Genomic DNA, 22,769 nt, shown 5'->3' on the forward strand with positions numbered 1-22,769 from the left:
GGCACAGTGGCGGATGGGAAACCATTTGATATCCATGATTGTTTGGCTGTTTACAGGATCTAAATGAATCCAGAACAAGACAAATTAACGTCCTTTCAAAACAGACCGCCACTGGGGGAAGTCAAAGCAATCACAGCAAGACCTGTCTGGATTCCAAAAGCCGGGGGATCTGGTCAGAGAAAATAGAGGACAAAAAAGAATTTGGACCTTCATACAGAACAGTGGTACCTGTCCCAGCAGTACAGGGAACAAGAACTGTATTTCTGCTGCCTCTTGCCGGGAAAAAGGAGAAAAGATTTGTCTCAATTGACTTAATCAAACCATGCTATGTGGCCGATAATAAACAGTAGGCCTCGTGGACTCCACAGTAGCAGACGCCCTCCTCTCCCTACAATCCAAGAAGTTCAAACAGAAAGACTCATCACATTTGAAGAGCCTCCTGTATGGAATGATGGACTATGCAACAATGCTATAGAACTCGTTCCTCTTGAACCCGAACTTCAAAATCAAACTCAAAGCAACACCCAAGTTGCAATTAGACCAAATACAGACGTCTACATCAACATGCCTCGACAAGACTAAAATACAATTTCAACAAATCCAGATGCAATTCCAACAATTGATCGAACTGCGTCTGGCTACTTCATGAACTTTGACAGGGCTCGAAAAATCCACTCGCCCGCTCGCATATGCAAGCTAAATTTAATGAGGGCGAGCTGTTTTTAGGTCCTACTCGCCCTTTCTGGCAAGTAGGAAGACAAACTAACTTTTGTCCTCTGTCTGTGAAAACAGAGCAAATGTGACAAGATAACAAGATTTATAGGAATTTTATTGCTCACAAAGTTAGTGAGCAATAAAGATACCTTTAAATCTTGTTATCTTGTCACATTTGCTCCGCTTTCAGAGACGGAGGTCAAGTAGGTTGCAGTTAGGTTGAGGAGATTTTTCAAGGTACTAGTTATATCATTTTTTGGATTTTTCGAGCCCTGATTGATATGTTTTCCTTGGATCCAAGTGAACCGGAAACGACGCCAGCCCAACAATCACACAAGTAACAAATCAAGAACCTTCTTCACTTTCTTCAAAAGACATACCTGGTATCACCTTGGGTAGAACTCTGGGATATTGTATTTTCTTTTCTGGCTAGGCTTAGTAATAACTTTTAGCATGCTTATTAATAGACGATACCTTCAGCAAAGCTCTACAGTCCAAAAGGTCAACTTCATTTTAAAGCCACATCAATCATCACATCGTGAACAAAGACACTTGCCATCAGTGAACATCACAGCAGTTCCTATACCAGACGGCATAGTTTCGGACAAGGTTAATTTCAAAATGTTCGGTCCAACTGAACTTTTAAAGATTCCTCACTTATTTAAAATCTCATTAAGTGATGTCATTACCTCCAGTATTTTTTCTGATGACTGGGACACTGAAACTTATCTGTTTAAGAAAAACTGCTGCATTTATGAATACTAAAATGTTAGAAGATAATTCAGACTATGACACTTTGTACTGTTATCAACATTATGTCATCATTTTCCACACAAATCTATTTCACCTAGAAATGTATTTGAGTACCATCAATGAGAGTATTGCCCTACACCACCAAAGAGTAGTTTGCATACCTTTGCACAGAAAGTTTCATATTTTTCAGGGTTTAATGCCACTGACCCGACCTGATACTATTATAAATTTACAACAACATCGGCACTGAAAATTATGCTAACACCAAACAGATTTACTCTGCTTCCTTTATTGGCCACCTGTCTGAACTGGGTTTTGACCTATGGAAGGACACAATTGACTTAAAATCAGTCTGGGGATCTAGGGACTGGCAAGTCCAGAGAACAGAAGCGCCATTTAGAGCATGCCTCATTGCACAGCAGATGATATTTCTTAATGAAACTGTGCAACAGACATCCTGTCTTGGATTAGCCAAGATAAAGGACCTTAACACACCTCGGTTTCCAACACCATCACTGGAGTGGCAAAATTCAACTACAACGGAAGGGGCAACAGTAGATGACATTTTACAGTACAATAGAACATACCTCAATTAGAGAGAATGAGTGGTTTGGCACTTAGACACGAACATATATCATAAGAAATTCTTGGGTATCGCCGAAGGGTTAATTATCCACAGGCCAGACCCACGTTATGTACAACGAGACCAACAGGGGTAGTGACATCCTACAGTGTTGGGAAGTTGTGCCTTGATTGTCTAGAAACCTCAACACTCAAAGACGTGAAACAACACTTATCTTTACTCTCAGACATGGATCTTAGGGATTTTTTACAAGGTCCCAGAAAGACACGTCAGGAACGTTTCGCATATGCTGGCATTTACGCTGCCTATAATAAAATCTGGAAAATATCTCAACCAGAGGTTGCAGAAAGAATGCGGGAAATGGACTGTATTAACTTAGAAAAATCATTCGCTGTCGTAGATAATGGGTTAACAACTTTGTCCTCCAGGATATGTTCTTTAGGCAACATTGTGTCTTCTGCGATAGACATCCTAGAACAAGATTTGGCCATATTACAACACGGGCAATCTCAATTACGTTCTATCATGCTATTAAGCTGGACGCTGCAATCTTTGCATGCAGGCTTTGTGCCTGTTTTCAGAATATAATCTACCAGATAAACAGGTTGAAATGGCACAAAGTGGAGCAAAATATACAATGCTGCGTATTGAAAATCCGGACCGACTTCCATTTACAGTAGCAGAAGCTCCGTCTACTGAATGGCTTATCCATGGCCACATAACTCTAACGGTCACTACTTTTCAGTTTCAATATTGCCTTGAGCAAAGGCAGGCGGACGGGCAAATGTGGAAAATTGGGTAAAGATTACATAAAGGAATCCTGGAATTTACCATATAGATTTCAATGCCGGAGTGGGGATCAAGAAGTGTTTCTAAGTGGTACAAACTGCAAGAACGCTTTGAGCGGTTCGCTCATGTGCCAGGACATTTTGTTGCATGGGGCTTGTAATGGGTCAATAGCAAACTTGTCCTGCCTCATGAAAGGGGCTCCAGCTGCCGTGATTAAACCGGTGTTCGAGCTGCGCTCGAGTGGGAGTTACTTGATGATGAACGATCAAGGTTGCTGTGGTATGCATCCGGGCATTGCCTATCTGGTCACTGTAAACTCCAGGGTTACTTGCTGTATGCAAGTATTGTTTCCACTGACAAATACAGTCAGGGAGGCGCCGCTATGAACTTTGCTGAATGCTTCTTTTATACAATTTGATACTTTAAGCAGACTGAAAGCCATGCTTTTACAGCAAACTGTACCCTTAACCTCCGCTCGAGAGACCTTTGATCTTCAAATAGCAAGGACCTCGACTGAGATACAGGCACTTATACGTACAAACTGCCCCATTCATTTTGCAGAAATGGTAGGTCGTATCTGTAATATGTCCGACAGGAGTGGTATTGTACACCTATTTAAGACCATAGGGTCAGGATTTCTTAGCACCTTTCAGACAATCCTCTGAGTTATTCCAAACTTTATACACTCCGTATTTGGAAGCATTTTTGGAGGCCTGCCTCTAATCCTGCTCTCAATAGCTGGAATCCTGATTGTCGTTTACCTGCTACGCAATGGACGGCCCAATCACCAACAAGATGGCAAAAGCACTCATGGAGCGGAATTACTGTGAACGTATGGTACATCATGTTGGCACACCTCGCCTAAGGGAACTAAGCGCCTCTTGGTTCCTATCATTTAGACCAGTCTGGATGGACTGCATCTTACCTGTTCTTCGATGCCTGTTTTGTGGTGAAGAATACGTGTTGGACCTCTGTCTGACACTTGCAACGGACACTCCTACGGACTTGAATACCGGGCTGGAACCCTTGAGGTCTCATGCTCAGCAATGTCACCAGCGTATTTCTATCCTAATGACCGCATTCCTTGAGAATCCGCAGTTGCCTTTCACAATTGGAGTGAGCTTTAGCTCTGCCACTAGCACCACTTGCACCCAGGTATCAACAACAGCACCGGCTGCCTCTACACCAATTGTTGGCAGTACTGAATATCATCTGTGCTCCATTGACGTACTCTGCGAGGTGTTACAAGGACCGTCCCCTGCAGCAGCAAGCAGCGATGATGTTGCGTCTCCCAGCCAGGACATTTAATCTATAATTGGCTCATCGTGTGCTAGGAAAGAATTCAGATTTTCCTTTTCATTTCAAAATCGACTAAATTTGGAACACTTCCTAAAATTGACACTTTCGCAAGAAAAAGCATGGCCTTCCAAAAGCTTGTGGGGGGGTTCGATCTGTATAAACGAACTCATTTAGGACGGTGACTTACGTTACAATTTTAAGTAGTAATTTTTCAGAGAACATTTTTTACCTATTTAAAATGTTTAAAATGTTTTTTCAACAATTTTAACGTTTTTCCAAAAATATAAATGGCTCATTGATAATTTTATGCGCTGCCACCTAGTAAAATTAGTGTTTACCTTGCATATTATTATGGTTGACTATTCGGAAGAGGAGTGGGTGTTATGTTTCATATTGGTATCCTAATATAGGCCCAGGGAACATCATACCCTTTCACCTACATCACCTCCCCTACATTACACAGTAACAAGCCTTTTAAGGATTGAATACCTTTAACGGACTGAACCTTTTACCTAGTTCCAGGCCTGGGTGCAGAAGGAGGGTTTTCCCTGAACAATAGTGTTCTATGACTTAATCTTTAGCCGGACACCGCAGGAATGAATATTCATAAGGCTACTTGGAAACCAGGCAGGGGCTATTCCTAATATCTACGCAAAAGATTCATCACATAGGTCATCCTCATACCCAACAAGGGCCAAAACTAGAATAAGGGACAAAGGGACTCTATATACTTTTCTGTATAAATACAGCACCTCTTGCAGAGGTGTGTTGACTTCCAGGCCAACACACTGACCAGAGAGGCTGAGGCTCCTGCATGCAGACTCTTCCGCTGACAGTGGTCTGAACATCCCTTACGGGGTGTCCAACTTGAGACCAAGAAGGACTCCAACATTCTCACACTTCAGGTAATAGGGTTTGACTAAATCCTAGAGGGATTCTTGGATTTACACCTACTTACATGCTAGGTACATCTAGATAGGCATGGTAGGAGTATAAGCACTTCTATCATGCATTTTATATTCATGTATTTATTCATGCTTATTGCAAAATGGTGAAACAGTACTATCCTTTTATATTCATAGTACTGCTAATCATATATCTCTGCTACTGTCTAATGGTTGTTGCAGCTCATATATTTTACACACGAAAAACAACTGTGCAATAAATCCTTATTGAAACGCCCAGACTGTTTATTCTGTGTACCTCGGAGATAAACTAAATGAGCACGAATAACTGAGTGAAAAGTAGTATATTGTTTCCACGATCTTCAGGGTTGTCATGATCTGAGGTTGCCAGAAACTAATCTCTCCCCGATAAGAGGAGACACTAGTGGCACGGTGAGCTAGCTAATGCAAAAACCGGCTAACCTATGCTGTGGGGGTGCTCAGAGTTAGTCTGCCACCAATCCTAATATTTAAGTTATCCAAACGTGCAGTTCCTGCATGGGTACTATAGGACATACACAACACTTCTGGAGGAGAAGGATTTGACATAAAGCCCGGCAGAATTATATCTTGTTCTAAATGGAACTTAGAATTGATCTTTGGAATAAATTTCAGTGCAGGCCATGATATTATCCTGAGGAAATATTTTTGCATAAGGAGAATCCTTAATCAAAGCTTCTACTTATCCGAAGTATCTAGCAAAGGTTATGACTAGAAGAAAGGCAACTTTAGCAGTTTAATATGAGAACACTATTGTTTGCAAAGGCTCATAATTCTATATTCTAGGCCTCTTAGAACTAAATCCAGACTGATGTGGGTGAATTAACAATAGCTGTTTTATAAGAAACACGTTCAAGTCTTCCTGTCAATATGTATACCAAAGAAATGGGACTTTTAAATGTTGGATAGCTTTGAATGGAGCCCAATGGACTTTTAAAGTAGAGGGCGAAAGAACACTTTGTAATCTATCCTTTAAAAATTCGAACACCTTGAAAAGATTACATGAAATAGGAACTAGATTCTTCTCCTGACACTATCTTTTTAGGTCTCGGCCTGGCGAAACCAGCGCATGCATTGCTCTCGCCATACGAGGGCTTCTTGGAATCAATATGAATTCCGAAGCCGTGTCTCCGCTCCGCCTGCAATTTTCATTTGTGCGCTTCGTTTGGCGTTATGAATTACGCAAAAGGCAGTGCAACTATTGCACCGGAGGCATTTAAATCCCTCCTGGTTGCCACCCTCTTTCTCCTTTTGGCCTCGCCCAGCGGGATTGGATCTCTCACTTGCGGCATTACACACTCTCCTTCATTAGCTGGGACGCACTATGTTTTTCACACAACGCCGACAGCTTGTTTAAAATGCGCCTCGGCGTGCTCCTGTTGCCACCTCCCTCGGGCCAAGGCTTGTTATTCAGTGCGCTTTTTGTTTTACAATAGCGGCCCTGTGGCGTTCTATTGTGTATTGTATGAGGATCTCCTTCGTTTCTTTGAACAATAATATGTTCTTGCTTAGTATATTCTCTCCGTTTTGTCACGGTATTATTTGGAGTAGTGAAGAGTTTCACGGTGACCTTGCTCATTTTCCCAGACTAGCTGTGGCGTGGAGGGCTCCCTGCGACTTCCGCTAGGCGCCTCCAGAGCTGCAGTCGGACTAGGAGAGATCGCATGCAGTGAGGCAGACGGAGCTCAGAAGATGGCGACCCCATGCATCGTTGAGTGTATGCAGGAGGCGCGAGCTCTTTGTCTCTGGTGTTCACTGCCTGGGATTGCCTGTAGCATCTAGAAGACGTCTGTGAACCAGAGGAGACTAAAGACACCCCCTCCTTGCGACACCTCGGGGAAGGGGTGGGATCACCTTCGTTTCTCCAGTTCTTTTAAGCTTGGGAAGTTTTTTTCAACTATTCCATCTATTGGCAACCTTCCAGTGGTATGTATCCGGTCTTAAACATGAGGGCAGCAGGGCACAGCACCTCAATCACTTATTTGCATCCTATGTAAGACCCACGATTAGAACTGAACGCCAATATAGTTTTTACCGTAATACTTTCTGCTACGCGTTTCATTGGGCTGACTGGGATTTCGACTGTGGTCCCGGTTTCTCATCAAAACTCTTCATTGTTTAACTTTATAACTCAAGAGCGGTGCTACAGGTGTAGTGTTGGTTCAGAAACGACCACAACCAAAATGCATTTTATTAAATGTAAATATACTGAACTAGGCAGTGAAGGGGTTAGCCATCCACTTTATATTTTCTGTAATTGTTATCTGTTAAAGTAGGACAAACAGAACAGATAACTAAATGCCTCAACTTTTTCTGTCCTGTGCTTTCCTCTTGCAAAACATTATTTTCCGGTAGATTAGCCCACTTGTTTCTAAAAAAAAAAAGACTTCAGGTCCCAGGAAGCAGTGTTTTGCTTGATGAAAGTCATGGCTGAACACCCAGCATCCCGGTGATAGGGAGTGACTTTAACACGAGACACGGCGACTGTGATCGGCAGCCTGTAATATGTTTGCAGTGAAATGTTAAAAAGAGCCCACGTTCAGTTCTGGAAATGTAATTAGCCATTTCCACAGCTCGGGAGATGCCACTGCGATAGCGCTGCACGGGGTTGAATGTCGTGGAGTAGCAGAGTCAAATTGACAGTTGCCTTTTATCTTAAAAACTTAACTGTGTTGCAGATACATACGTTTTCATACCTGTGTCACGCAGCAGAAAAGACGCAAATGCATAAAGATAGTTTGGTAATTAAGGTGCTGGAGCTTAAACTGCCAGCCTCATGTAATCAATAGTAGCCCTAAAGAACAAGCATTAAAAATGCAATAGGTCTCGCCTTTCATTAAGTTAAAGCCATTTGCTTTGCTATACAATACAATTAGCAAAGCAAAAATATTTAACTTAATCAAAGAGGAGACCTATTGCATTTTCAATGCTTGTTCAATTAATGCAATGTGCTGAGTAGGATTGTCACGGATTCTCTGTGACTGTCCCGTATATCTGTGGCAACGTCTTTCGAACACCCCAATTGTTCTAGAGGCAACCTTACCTAACAAGAAGACGGCCAGTCTGAAGGACAAAAGGAAGCCTAATATGTTCTGTAAACCATTGCTATCCCCTTCTAGACAGGTTGTACATTCCCACCAAGTGTGGATGAAAGAACCTCTGTGACCACATTGTCTCCAACACAGTGGGCTGAAGATTAGAAACATCTTGTGTACTTTATTGGGATGGAGAACTAACCGTTCAAGACCTATGTTGTCAGATTTAGGTGTAAGCCGAGCTGCGGAAGCGGTGTGGCTACAGAAGTGGACTAGGAGAAATCAGGAGAAGCTAAGGAAGAGTTTCCAATGATAAAAAGAGTCCTCCTTTGTGGTGTAAAGTTATAACCATGGCATTCCCGAGTTGCCTATAATGATTTGGAACATGTTTGGATGAAGGTGAAGAGAAACCATACAGGAAAAAACTCCATTAAATTTGTATGCATACTGTTTTGAGTTCCTGCTATATATGTGACAATTAGGAATGATACATTCTCCTTATGTGCTGCGTTACATCCTGCCATTAGGGTCTCTGAATTAATTTACCCCTGTGTGGCTGTATCTCTGTGGCTTCTTCCAGAATCCGAACTGAAGGCATATTTTTCTGAAGCGTTTTGAAATGCATCATTAACTACCTTATCAGTGATGCCCCGCAGATTACTTTGAGATACTGAAATCATTACCTCATTTTTTTCCACCTCAGTGGGCCTTCTTTTTGAAGAGCACTTTCTGGGCTCCACAGAAGCACTAAACTCAAACCACAGGTGGACTTTAAATACCTTCAGGATTAATTTCTCTCTCCCTGACCAAAAACAACAAGCATTGGCATAGCCAATAGGTCTCGCTTTTGGGACCTTATAAGTATTTAGTTATGCAGCACAATATCCTTGGTGCAATAACATCAACTGTTGCATGGCTAAAAACTTATAAGGTCCAAAAGGCGAGACCTATTGGCTATGCCAATTCTTGTTTTTAGAGGCCTGGCATGCAGTTTTAAATGTAGGCTGGTAAGAATGGTGCCAACCCGAGGTGCAAGGTCTAGAGAGAAATAAGATAGGAAGAGTGGTGAGTTATAATGAGATAGCACAAGTAGAAATGAGAGGAGGAAAGAATGACAGGTCAGGTAAACAAAGTAGCGAGGCAGATAGAGCCGGAGGGATGAAAAATAGAAAGATATGAGAAGTAGAGAGTAAAGAGGTGCAGATGAGGTAGAGAGATGAGGCTCATACAGAGCAAGGGCGAGGGAGAAGTAGAGAATGGTGAAATAGGGAGAGAGACAGAGGTAAGAGATGTATTAAACCAGTGAGACATTGGAAGCAGAGAAAGTGAACGGAAACAGTGAAGGAGATAGAAAGAGATGAAAGAAAAGGGAGTGATAGATGAGTGGAAGAGGTAGAGAGAAAGAAATAAAATAATGGGAAAGGTGAGGGAAAGAGGACATCAATAAAAAGAGAGACATAGAAGGTCAATAGGTGAGGTAAAATGGGAGGCTAGATAGTGTATGAGAGGTGGGGAAGAGAGATGAGGCAATGAGTTGTGAGGCAGAGAGAGAAATGAAAGAGAATGGCGAGGTAGAAAGAGGTAAGGTATAGATGGCAAAAATGATAGAAAGGGTGAGATAAAGAGATTAAATTAAGAGGGAGGTGAAGTAACTGGAAGAGAAATGAAGGGGGATGAGATGCAAAGAGCAGCAAGATGCAGAAAGAAGAGAAAGTGGAGAGAGAGAGAAAGTGGAGAGAGAGAGAGAGAAAGTGGAGAGAGAGAGAGAGAAAGTGGAGAGAGAGAGAGAGAAAGTGGAGAGAGAGAGAGAGAAAGTGGAGAGAGAGAGAGAGAAAGTGGAGAGAGAGAGAGAGAAAGTGGAGAGAGAGAGAGAGAAAGTGGAGAGAGAGAGAGAAAGTGGAGAGAGAGAGAGAGAAAGTGGAGAGAGAGAGAGAGAAAGTGGAGAGAGAGAGAGAAAGTGGAGAGAGAGAGAGAGAAAGTGGAGAGAGAGAGAGAGAAAGTGGAGAGAGAGAGAGAGAAAGTGGAGAGAGAGAGAGAGAAAGTGGAGAGAGAGAGAGAAAGTGGAGAGAGAGAGAGAGAAAGTGGAGAGAGAGAGAGAGAAAGTGGAGAGAGAGAGAGAGAAAGTGGAGAGAGAGAGAGAGAAAGTGGAGAGAGAGAGAGAAAGTGGAGAGAGAGAGAGAAAGTGGAGCGAGAGAGAGAGAAAGTGGAGCGAGAGAGAGAGAGAGAAAGTGGAGAGAGAAAGTGGAGCGAGAGAGAGAGAGAGAAAGTGGAGAGAGAAAGTGGAGCGAGAGAGAGAGAGAGAAAGTGGAGAGAGAAAGTGGAGCGAGAGAGAGAGAGAAAGTGGAGAGAGAAAGTGGAGAGAGAGAGAGAGAGAGAAAGAGAGAGAAAGTGGAGAGCGAGCGAGAAAGTGGAGAGAGAGCGAGAGAGAAAGTGGAGAGCGAGCGAGAAAGTGGAGAGAGAGCGAGCGAGAAAGTGGAGAGAGAGCAAGCGAGAAAGTGGAGAGAGAGCGAGAGAGAAAGTGGAGAGAGAGCGAGAGAGAAAGTGGAGAGAGAGCGAGAGAGAAAGTGGAGAGCGAGCGAGAAAGTGGAGAGAGAGCGAGAGAGAGAGAGAGAGCGAGAGAGAAAGTGGAGAGAGAGAGAGCGAGAGAGAAAGTGGAGAGAGAGAGAGCGAGAGAGAAAGTGGAGAGAGAGAGAGCGAGAGAGAGCGAGAGAGAGAGAGAGCGAGAGAGAGCGAGAGAGAAAGTGGAGAGAGAGAGAGCGAGAGAGAAAGTGGAGAGAGAGAGAGCGAGAGAGAAAGTGGAGAGAGAGAGAGAGCGAGAGAGAGAGCGAGAGAGAGAGCGAGAGAGAGAGCGAGAGAGAGAGCGAGAGAGAGAGCGGAGAGAGAAAGTGGAGAGAGAGAGAGAGCGAGAGAGAGAGCGAGAGAGAGAGCGAGAGAGAGAGCGAGAGAGAGAGCGAGAGAGAGAGCGAGAGAGAAAGTGGAGAGAGAGAGAGAGCGAGAGAGAGCGAGAGAGAGCGAGAGAGAGCGAGAGAGAGCGAGAGCGAGAGCGAGAGCGAGAGCGAGAGCGAGAGCGAGAGCGAGAGCGAGAGCGAGAGCGAGAGCGAGAGAGAGCGAGAGAGAGCGAGAGAGAGCGAGAGCGAGAGAGAGCGAGAGAGAGCGAGAGCGAGAGCGAGAGCGAGAGCGAGAGCGAGAGCGAGAGAGAGAGAGAGAGAGAGAGAGAGAGAGAGAGCGAGAGCGAGAGAGAGAGCGAGAGCGAGAGCGAGAGCGAGAGAGAGAGAGAGAGAGAGAGCGCGCTTGAGGAGAAGAGAGGGGCAGAGAGCTGACCGAGAGCTAGAGATAGGATCGGAGAGAGGTGGCAAGTTGAGGTCATGAATGGTAAGTGCTGTGGGGCACTGAGGTTTATTGAAGGAGAGGTTTAATGTACAGAGAGAGTTTAAAGGTAGAGCAATAGTGTTGTAGGTACGTAGCCATGTATAAATAGACAGGTAAAAAGGGAGTGTTTAGGTAAAGGAATGAGACATCGGACAGAAAGGTGCGACAGAAAAAGAAACGTATTGGGTGGTATAAAGTGACAGCTATTCACAGAGTGTGGTATGTAGAGACATACTTTACATCACACTGTACAGTCTGATGCCTGAGAAGAACTGAAAACAGATTGCAAACATACTGTTTTTGACTCTTAGTCTTAGATTCTGGATTTCCCAAACATGTGCGCTACTTGCTACTCATTTACCAGGGATCCCTTCCGCGTTATCTTCCCCAGATGTGAATATTTTAGCATTCAGCAAGGGCATATTTATTTTCAGATTATCCAAAAAAGTGAGTGCCATTCTGCTATATTGTATGGTTCATGATGTCTTTAGAGATGCTTCCCTTCAGATCTGCCCCCCACACACATTACACAGGAGATGGCTCAGGAGCTTAAAGGTCGAAAAAAGGGATAGAAATGCTAACGGTCTGCCATTATCAGGGTGGTGCGTATTTCACGTGTTGCCCATATTGCCTCCAGAACTCCTTTAAGGGCAATCCTCTGGATGCTACAGACCTCTGTAGTACAGGAGGCCCGTTGTCTCCAGCAGGCCTTCATCCCTGCACCATCTGAATGAGAGTAGCCAAAGAGTATATCTGACTTTGGCGTATTCCCACAAAGTGAGATGTGCAAAGATGCACACAATAGCAGTCTCCCTGAAAAATGCAAGCCATTCTATTGAATGATGGGCTTGCACATTTGTTGAAGCTGGTGCAAAGTTTCAGAACATATCATTATGCATCACTTCTTTGCACAAGGGTTAAAGTAGCTCAATAAGCATCTGTTATTCAGCGCCAAGATGCCTACAACTGAACGTGCGGTGGCCATACTGCTGAATCTAATTACGACCTGAATATGGGGTGCTCATTACTGGACTAGAAAGCTCTATCTGCTTCTGTAATCACCTCCCCCTGTCTACTATGGGGAGGATGGCCCTGAATAAGATAGTATTGCTCCTGCATTGCCTGTATGCCTTCAAGAATTCCTTCTGTTGTATCCCTCGTGCCACTTTCACCACCCTGAATAGTTTGCTGATATATCTGATGTGGGCTGGTAAGCAGAGCAGGGCGAAACTAGAGGTGTTGAAACTGGATACGGACACTGGTGTCACACAGTATACTGTCAAAACCACATTTTGATGTAAAAGTGACATTTTGGGACCATTTTTGGGAATTCACAAAAATTCATTAAAAAATAACAATTTCTCAAACCCTTATATTTTCGGCAGTAAACACGGATGCTTCTATGAATCGGCCCCACAGAGTTTTACAGGTAGAGATACAAAAGTAATAGACAGACAGATGTTCCGATGCAGAAAATGGAGAGAAATGCAAAAAGTGGAAGAGAGACACAGAGAGAGAAAGAGAGCTAGTAAGAAGAGATAGGAGGAGGCAGAGAGAAAATGATACGAAAGTACGCGGAAGCATGAACAGTGCGGTAAAAAGACAAGCCTAGAGAAAAGTAGAGACAGACAGAGGCTCAGATAGAGATTGAGCGGGCGGTGGGAGGAAAGTAAGGTCTGGGAGAGCAGGCAAAGATAGGCGAAGACTGCGCTACATGAAGTGATAGAAATATAAAAAGAGTGAAGCTCAGCCAATGGCGGGGGAGGGCAGAAGAGGCAACGAGCGATGACATGAAAGGGTGCCCAGAGAGAGGCGCTTAATTTCCCATGACAACAAAGGAAAAGCAGATGGGGCTCCACGCGTGCACATGCACTCAAGCTTGTGGCCAGCAAAAGCCTGGGTAGAACTTTGAAAATCCACTAACTAAATGTCTCGCCAGAGCAGCTGCGCTGCCTAGCGAGACCTAAAAAACAGGTTTGCAAGCCCAGAGCCATTGAAAAAGAAACTTATCAGTGAAGGGGAAGGATGGAAGAGTGCCAGGCTCTGTCCCCCACCAGTAAAAAGCCAATAGATAGTGGTGTGTATTTTTTTATAAAAAATCCCCCACTGAAAGTTTGTTGACCAGGGATCATTTATTGTGACAAACAGTAGTTAAAGCTTATAGGCAGCTGCTTATTGATTATGAAGACCCTTTGAGAAAGGCAATAGGCAGAGATGTGTTTATTGTGTAAAGCTTGTTCATTTGCAAATTTATAATTGAGTGCGTGCACTTTAACTGTGTGTCCAAAAAAAGTACTGGCTGGACACTGATTTATGTAAGTGTTATTACACTGTTCTGAGTTCTGAATTTGTAGCCCACACCACATCCCAGAGTATGAATTAAACAGCTCTGCCTCATGATCCTCAGGGATAACTGAAGAAAGGGTACTTGGTGCTCAATTCTAAGTCTAGTAGTAAGTTGGCCACAAGACACTAAAGGTTAACTGTCCCATATGACAAAATCCCTTCTTGGTAATGCCGACTAATGGTATGATACAAAATCGATAGTCAGAGGTACAGGGCGTCCTTCCATTCCTCCAATGAACAAATCAACATTGTTTCCTATTGTCCACTGTGCAAAATGTATGTTTGTAAGCAGTTAAAACAAACAACAAAGGTAACATTCCATAAAATACTGCATTTGCACAAAAGGATTACACGAGACCGTGGTAGGCTGTACTCATTGACAGGCTTTGGAAGACGATGTTTTGACGGCGGGGCTGTTAGTAGACCAGGTGAAAGTCTGGAGTCAGGCGAACTCATAGGAGTCAGGGTTAAGGAACACATATCTAAACAGGGAACGGAAGCATCATGTTTACACCAGAAAAAGTTTGACGGTCTCTGAAGAATGTCTTGCTGTGAAGCAGATTTTATGTGCAGCAGCTGCAAAACAGTCAAAAAGAGACGAAAAAGAGTTGAAAGATAAAAAAAAGAGGGTTAGAAAGAGAAGTGAGGGAGACCAAGGCAGGAATTAATATGCGAAAGATCCGTAACATGAAAATAATGAGAAAGTAACAAGGTTTTTGGATTAGAGAAATCAACATCATCTGAAAGAAAAAGGCTACGCTGTGTAAATGTGCAGCATATTAATAACTGTAAAAAAACAATTTGTGCTGGAAAATAACCGTGTTCTGCAAAATGTAACAATGCAACCATATGGTATGCGAGTTCACTGACAACCGTATGGGGGCAAAATAACCTCTAAGAGACATGAGCCCAGCGGCACTATGATGGAGATGATCACATACCATACACCACTTTATAGATTCGATTAGCACTGACATTTGGAGGGGCGCAAGATTGAGAGAGTTAGCAAAACCACTGGGTGATGAATTAATCAGTTTTTGTGAAGCATCTAAGAAACAAAGACCAGCGTACCGGTGAGGTGGCAACGATAAAAAGCAACAACCATTGGCTGCGCCGCAGTAAAAGTAACTCCGCGTAAAAGCGAAAGTCATCGCGATCACTGTGAAAGCGAAAGTCATCGCGATGACGCTAGGGATGCGCGCGCAGCAGCGGGGGAGGGGCGGAGGCAGGGAGCAAGGGAGAGGAAAGACAGATGAAGCACAGGAAAGGCAGATGGCCGCACGTGCACTCAAGCTCGTAGCCAGCCAGCAAATGCCTGGGTAGCACTTTCGAGATCCCCTTTACAAAAAAGTCGAGCAACGGCGCATGAGCTGTTCTAGGCTCGACCTAAAAAGGTATAAAAATTAGCCTTCAGCGGCACACCTACTACTAGGAATGCATTCCAGAAAGAACACAATCGAGACACTCCTCTAACCTGGCTAAGCACAGCTCATAATGGAAGGTAAGACTCTCCCTGGGAACAGGTCCCCAACTAAGCTTGGTTTCCCGCCAGCGCATTAACCTCATTCTGAAAGCTGCATTCACTGCTACAGTAAGTGAAGAAACAAAGTATGTGAAGTTAATGTGGTGCCTTTAAATTATTTGCTTAGTGTTGTACTACCTTTAAGTTTGTAATTATGATGCGCTTACCTTAACACAGAAAATGCTCAGCCTCTCATTTGTGATAGGAAAATTATTATGGGTAGGGAAGTGGGTCATCCTTGCTTAATAAAATAGAAAGAACTCATTCTTCATATACATAACAAAGGTAAACAAAGAAGAAACGATATTATGCTTACTAGAACGCATGCCTCGCATACAGGAATACTCGAAACGTTGGGACTATGGTGAGGAAGAACTGACGTGTCTTTACTCTGCAAGACTAAAGGCTACAGAGAGTCCCTTGAAAACCATTAATTGAACAGAGACATTCTGAGGCCGAACGAATAAGAATCAGTGTTACCAAATGTTAACTGATTAGCTAAAGTTCTTAAATAAAGATGTTGAGGGTGATGCCATGAAGCGGAACTGCTTTAAAATACAAATCCTATTCAGAAGACATACTTTGCAGAAGGTTTCCTCTGTATTTTATGTTAAAGTATCACACAAACGTGGAAAAGAAGCTAATACAAAGCAAAAAGACAACATTTTTGGAATATATGTTTTGAGAATGTGATCTTTTTCTTACCTTAAATGTTTTTTGTTAGGACCAATTGGAATTGACCTTCGGACTCAGTTATACAGGTGCACATATGGACTTCAACGACTTTTGCTAATGCGACTGAATGGAAATATTTTTAGCATTCGATTGTTGAAAAGGGGGCAGACATTAACAAATGAACCACTTTCACTGTCTATATGGACATTTTTCGAAACAGAAAGGGCAGACTGTGTCGCTACTTTAAAATATGCCAATTCTGCAAAATCTATGTCAGTAGTAAATGGAACAATAATAACTGTGTGCTTATCTCTGTCAATCTAATATCACAGTTCGGCAATAAGGTGTTTCACAAATTTGACTTAAAGTGGCTCGTTTCTTCAACCCTCGGAGGATGAAAAGCTGAGTCAGTCAGCTGGGATTCCAACCCGTGCATTTTACCCACAGATACTCCGAGAGCACGCAATAAGCCACTGCTGATGCCTATGCGGAAGATAATTAAAATAGTAACTCAATTTTATTTATTTTTTAAGTCTGAAAAAACAAGGCGGTGTACATTTCTAAGTTTACCCATGCCAGGTTTAAACACAATTCCAATAATGTCATTACAGCGCCGCTCGGCTTGTTTAAGCGCAGCGAGAGAGAGACGTTTGAAATGCACACCTTCTTACAGAAAATGAAGAAAAGCTGGGACGCAGACAAGTAAAGCGAAAGTGATCGCGATGACGCTAGGGATGCACGCGCAGCAGCAGGGGAAGGGAGAGGAAAGACAGATGGTGCACAGGAAAGGCAGAAGGCCGCACGTGCACGCGCATGTGCACTATAGCTTGTAGCCAGCCAGCAAATGCCTGGGTAGCACTTTCGAGATCCCCTTACAAAAAGTCGAGCAACAGCACATGCGCTGTTCTAGGCTCGATCTAAAAAGGTTTAAAAATTAGCCTTCAGCGGCACACCTACTACTAGGAATGCATTCCAGAAAGAACACAATCGAGACACTCCTCTAACCTGGCTAAGCACAGCTCCTAATGGAAGGTAAGACTCTCCCTGGGAACAGGTCCCCAACTAAGCTTGGTTTCCCGCCAGCGCATTAACCTCATTCTGAAAGCTGCATTCACTGCTACAGTAAGTGAAGAAACAAAGTATGTGAAGTTAATGTGGTGCCTTTAAATTATTTGCTTAGTGTTGTACTACCTTTAAGTTTGTAATTATGATGTGCTTACCTTAACACAGAAAATGCTCAGCCTCTCATTTGTGATAGGAAAATTATTATGGGTAGGGTAGTGGGTCATCCTTGCTTAATAAAATAGAAAGAACTCATTCTTTATATACATAACAAAGGTAAACAAAGAAGAAACGATATTATGCTTACTAGAACGCATGCCTCGCATACAGGAATACTCGAAACGTTGGGACTATGGTGAGGAAGAACTGACGTGTCTTTACTCTGCAAGACTAAAGGCTACAGAGTGTCCCTTGAAAACCATTAATTGAACAGAGACAAATCCATACCTGTTACTATCTGAGCACAATCATTAGAAAAACTGCTTAAGCACGTTTTACGCTACCTGCCCCGAGTCCTAGGTTGCAAAAACATACCCTTCAAGTATTTCTGTCTCAAGGTCAAAAGAAATGGACAATTGCGGGGATTGTGTGCTAATGGGAAGTTATCACAACAAACGTACTGACTCCACTGTCAGGAATAATAATTATTTTTACTTAAGTCACAATGTAATACTACTACATCACCCCCTTTCCTTACAAAACAACAAAAATATTTATAAAAATAGTACTTGTAAAGCAAGAACAGATTAAAATGACTAAAGACAGGATCTGAACCAAGTGAGCAAACAGAACTCACCCAAATTAAATAATTGCAATGCAGGATTTATGATACATAAAAAATGCGCTAAAACCTATTAGTAAGAAGGGAAAGAAATATCATACCTAAAATACTAGGTAAGTTAAAACAAAACATAATCATGCAGTTCAGGAGGTAAGCAGATTGTGCACAAGTTACGTGTGGACACAGGTCTCAGCAAACTCTCACCAGAGCTGAAACATGGCACACCATTTGCAACCCCAGCTACTGCACCATCAGTAATCATACCACTGACTCTACCACCTTTATTTGTTTGTGCAACACTTGAGGGAACAACAACCCTTGTCTCTGAAGAAGGCATGCTGGATGTCAGAGCACTGCTGCACAAAACATCACCAGTCACAATAGAAGGTAACTCAGGATTACTATAATCCCCGATAGCAACATCAGAGGATGACATTGAACTGCCCTTGTCCCTACTGGAGTATATTCATCCGTAAATATCTGCGTGCGAATTAGAAATGTGAGCAACATTGTCTCTATTCCACCACCCTTTCCCTTCCAATAGAACAGAAGCTTTGCTGGACCATATCACTTTCACAGGTAATGAGAACTTGGACCCCCCTTTTTTAACTATGAAACACCCAATCACTCACATCAATTTTAACATCTCTGACACCCTTCTTGTCCTCAGAGTGAGTTTTCTGATCTTGTTGTTTATTGAACACTTTGCTTCTAAAATTCATATTGGCTAAGCTGTTGGACACTTTTGCCCCTGTCCATATATATTTTTGACATCCAATCTGGTGTAAATTTAGTTCTGGGATACATTCCTCTAAGAAGTTTAAAAGGACCCCCCTAGTGGAACGTGGGGTTGTAAGATAGGCCTAAACTTTATCCTGAAGACATTAAGAAACATCAATGTTGGCAGCTAATGCAGTCTGAATACCTTCTTTCAAAAAGCGATTGACACTCTCGATGAAACCACTGGATGAAGCACTGTATAAGGCCACTTGCGAGTGTATTATGCCATGTGTTTGCATGAAATCAGTGATGAGCTTTGATACAAAATGCATGACACTGTCAGTGACAATCGTTTTCGGGAACCCTCCACTCTGAAAATTTTACCCAGAAAGGAAATCACTGTGTTGGAAATTGCAACCTCTACAAAAGAGTAGTAAATCCAGGTTGAGAAATAATCCACAGCTACAATAGCGTACCGTTTGTCTTTAGGTAATAAGTTGAATGGACCAGTAAAATCCAAAGCAATTTTCTCCCAAGCTTCCTCAGGAAAGGGAACAGGAAATAAAGGTTTAGTGGAAGTCCCAGTGTTTTTCAGAAAAAATACACTAAGAGCATTTCTCAATTACATTAGACACTTGTTTGTCTAAAACCAGGCCACCAGCAAGTTAGTCTCAATTTCTTGCACATGCCAGAACTACACAATGACCTTCAAATGCTATATCAGTTATCCTGTTTCTTAACTCTGTGGGTGGAATAAATACATCACCTCTTAAACAAATATTGTCTTCATGAGACAGCTCCTTGGCTACTTGCCCAAAAAACCTGAACTCACCAGTAAGGTTCTTCTCAGAAGGCCCTTTTGTTTTTAGGTCTCGCCTAGCTATTGCGTTTACGCAATTGCAATGCGAGACTCTAGTAAGGGGCATTTCAAAGTGCTCCCAAAATTGGATTGCATGGCGAGCACGCGCACTATCACGTGCATCGTGCCACCATGCAATCCGTTTTGGGAAGCGCTTCAGCCCACCTGCGCCCCCGCCAAGCGCGCGCTCTTGCTTTCACTTTCGCGCGGCGGGCGCTCGCTTGCGTCCGGACCAATTTGTCTTGTTTTTGTAGGCACGGCGCTGTGTCCTGAGGTTGCCTGTTCCGTCCTCTATCTCCCAATTCCCTCCCGCTTTGCAGCTTGATCCCCTCCCCTATTGCCGCTTGTTTATAATATTGGTAGGCGCAAGCACATGCCAAACATAACAATACATACTTCTGTGATGGGGGTATGAAAGTCACGTGCAGAGTGAATGTAGTCCAGCGCTGTGCAAACCTACTTAACAATGAATTTATTAATAAAACTCTCCGATGCTGAGTCAGGTTTGATAGCATCCTTTCACACTGGTGTTTCGTGAAAGGCGCTGATGTGTACAAATACCACTGTTGTCTTCTGTCCGCCGGTCTTAGGATGCCCCGCACACAGGAGTTTAACTCTTTTCTTGTAACTCACCACAGACGGGCCTTTCTGCAGGGCTCGGGGGCAGCTGGGTGTCCCTGTAAAATGTTTTAAGCTGTGCACTGTATTCGATACACTTACAATTCGGTGTATCACGCAAGCATGCATTCCTCAATCATCACACTGCATGGCCCAGTGTGTGGTAATTGTTCAGCTTTTCAATCCCTGGTTTAATTTCCTTGCTGTTTTTTTTTTCAAGTTGTGTCCCTTAACCCATGCGCGGGCGGGGCCATGACGTAACGGTTCCGTCATGCGCACAGCGCAACCGACGTGCATGACGGAACCGCTCCGTCATGCGCGTCGAAGGGGTTAATTTGAATGTAAGGTTGGCAAATTAAAAACAGGTAAGAACGGAGAGACACGCCCCTTACACGTGCTCCTGGTTGTAAAAGGAAGTGACACGCAAGATGAAAGCCCACAGCATGTGTTGTGCACATGAAAGTGACAATCCGGAAACAAAGCAGCCTGGCGGCTCCTTGGTCTGCAGAGATCTTATCGGCGCTATAAGGTCTCCACCATGAATGGGCCCTAAACACCGTCGATCGCCCTAAGTGGCCATATGTTAAAGTGATGCTTCACTTTAATGGGTATTTTCCACTTTGAATTCTCCCAGCTCTGCCCGGAAGAGAAAATTTTTTGTTTCAAACTGCTTTGCCCAGTGCTGTTCTATTCACTTTAATTCTGAATGTGAAATCGTGCTCGCATACAATAATATTGTATTTGTGCACACAAACGAAATGGAGGTGTTCCTAAAAGCAGGGCATAAATAAATGGAATAAATGCAATTTTGAGTCTTTCATTAAGGATGAAAGCATGTAAGAGTGCCTGTGTCAACCAGGGAGGCCTTGAGGACACATAGCTGTGCTTTCAGAAACTTGGTCCAAAACACAACTTGCTAATGATATGAATGTATTAAATTCATATTTTGTGGCTTGGAGATAGCACGCACACACATCTAGTCAGGCGCAAAGGCAGCTTCAAAGAGTTAGCACATGAAAGTCCGATGGTTTGCCTTCAGCAATGCACGTCATGAGTGTCACTTGGCCTTGGGAAGAGTTTGTGGTTCATGAATGCAGCAAACAGCTGTGTTATAGTATTTCCATTAAGAGATATATTATGTGCAACGACTGATTACAGAATTTGCAGCCCTCCATATGTGCGGTCTGTGTGGAGACACAAATGTATAGCATATCTAGTTTAAAAGCCACCTTATTTTTCGTATATTTAACAGTGGCAGTGAGCTGCACTTTAAGCAGGACTTCCTGTGCCACTGACACGGCCCCAGCCCTTCCAGTGTACCCAACGCGGTAACAGAGATTTTTTTACTTTAACTAACAGGCACCATAGTTTTCACCTTGTACAGTGGCAGTGAGTTGCACATCAAAGCAGGGTTTGCCATTTCACTAATACTGCCCCAGCCCTTCCAGTCTTTCCAATGCACAATCCCACTACAAATAATTCCAGTACACTAAAAACCACATAATTACTATCCACATAGTTCTACTGCACACCATGGCACATAATTCCAGTAAACACATCTGCGCTACACCACACATTTACGCGTCACACAATTCCACAATTAGCAATTTCAATCCAACTCACATAATTCCACTCCACATTCATGCACTCCGCTCCATAACACATGGGTAAAGCACATTGTCATTTACAGCGCCAATAGCTCTAACTCTTGCAAAAGTGAGACCTATGGCCATTGCACACAATAAATTCAACTTTGTAGCATCCCACATAATTCCAGACAATATAATGCTACTCCACACCATGCCACATAATCCCACACAACACCACACTATTTAATGCTACACAATTCTACATCACACAACATAATTACACTCCACACAATGCCACTCAGCGCTGCATAATTACACTCCACATAATAACACTCTACTCAATACAACATAAATACACCCCACATAAATGTACTTTATCCCACATACCAGCAATCCACATAAATGCTCTCCACACCATGACACATAATTCCAATAAGCATAATTTCACTCAACGCCACACAGTTCCAAACCACACAATTCAACTCTACACATTTCCAATACATACCACACCAAACAACATATTTCGAATACACAACACAATTCCACAACACACTACATATCCCCCAATCCACACCACATATTTCCACATCGTGCCACAAAATTTAACAGCTCACCACAAAATTCAACTCCACAACATGCCACTCCAAAACACACGTCATTTTACACAATAAACTCCATAAAACACAATCTCACTCTACATAATTCCAGTACACCTAAAACCATTTAATTACTATCCACATATTTCCACTACGCAACTCCCCACGACACCACACCACACAATTCCACAACAAACAATTCCAATACAACAAATCTCTACCTCGCACTTCCACCAACACGGTTATCTCTCTCACACACAACCACTGCCCCTCTCATCTCCTCCTCATGCTGCCACGACCCCCTCTTATCTTGCAATCCCACTGCCCCCTCGCATTCCTCCCTCACATTCTCTCTATACTGCCTCCTCACAAATGGTGCCTTCCAGTACCTCCTCGTGCAGTGCACTGGTCCACCTTTCAACTCCCCCCCACCTCTTGGTGCCTCTCCCTCTCAGCCTCTCTCTCACCCCTCCTCTCGCTCTCTCATGCACTCCTCCTGCCTCTGTCTTGTGGTT

General features: G+C 43.2%; 1 protein-coding gene across 14 annotated transcripts in view; it reads right to left on the reverse strand.

Annotated features, from left to right (window-relative positions):
- The window catches only part of LOC146865436 (zinc finger MYM-type protein 1-like), a 55,210-nt gene that overhangs the window by 13,104 nt on the left and 19,337 nt on the right, over positions 1-22,769 (reverse strand). The gene's annotated exons all lie outside the window — the stretch shown is intronic.

This window comes from Triturus cristatus, chromosome 2_1 (assembly GCF_964204655.1).
Source record: "Triturus cristatus chromosome 2_1, aTriCri1.1, whole genome shotgun sequence".
Taxonomy (NCBI): domain Eukaryota; kingdom Metazoa; phylum Chordata; class Amphibia; order Caudata; family Salamandridae; genus Triturus; species Triturus cristatus.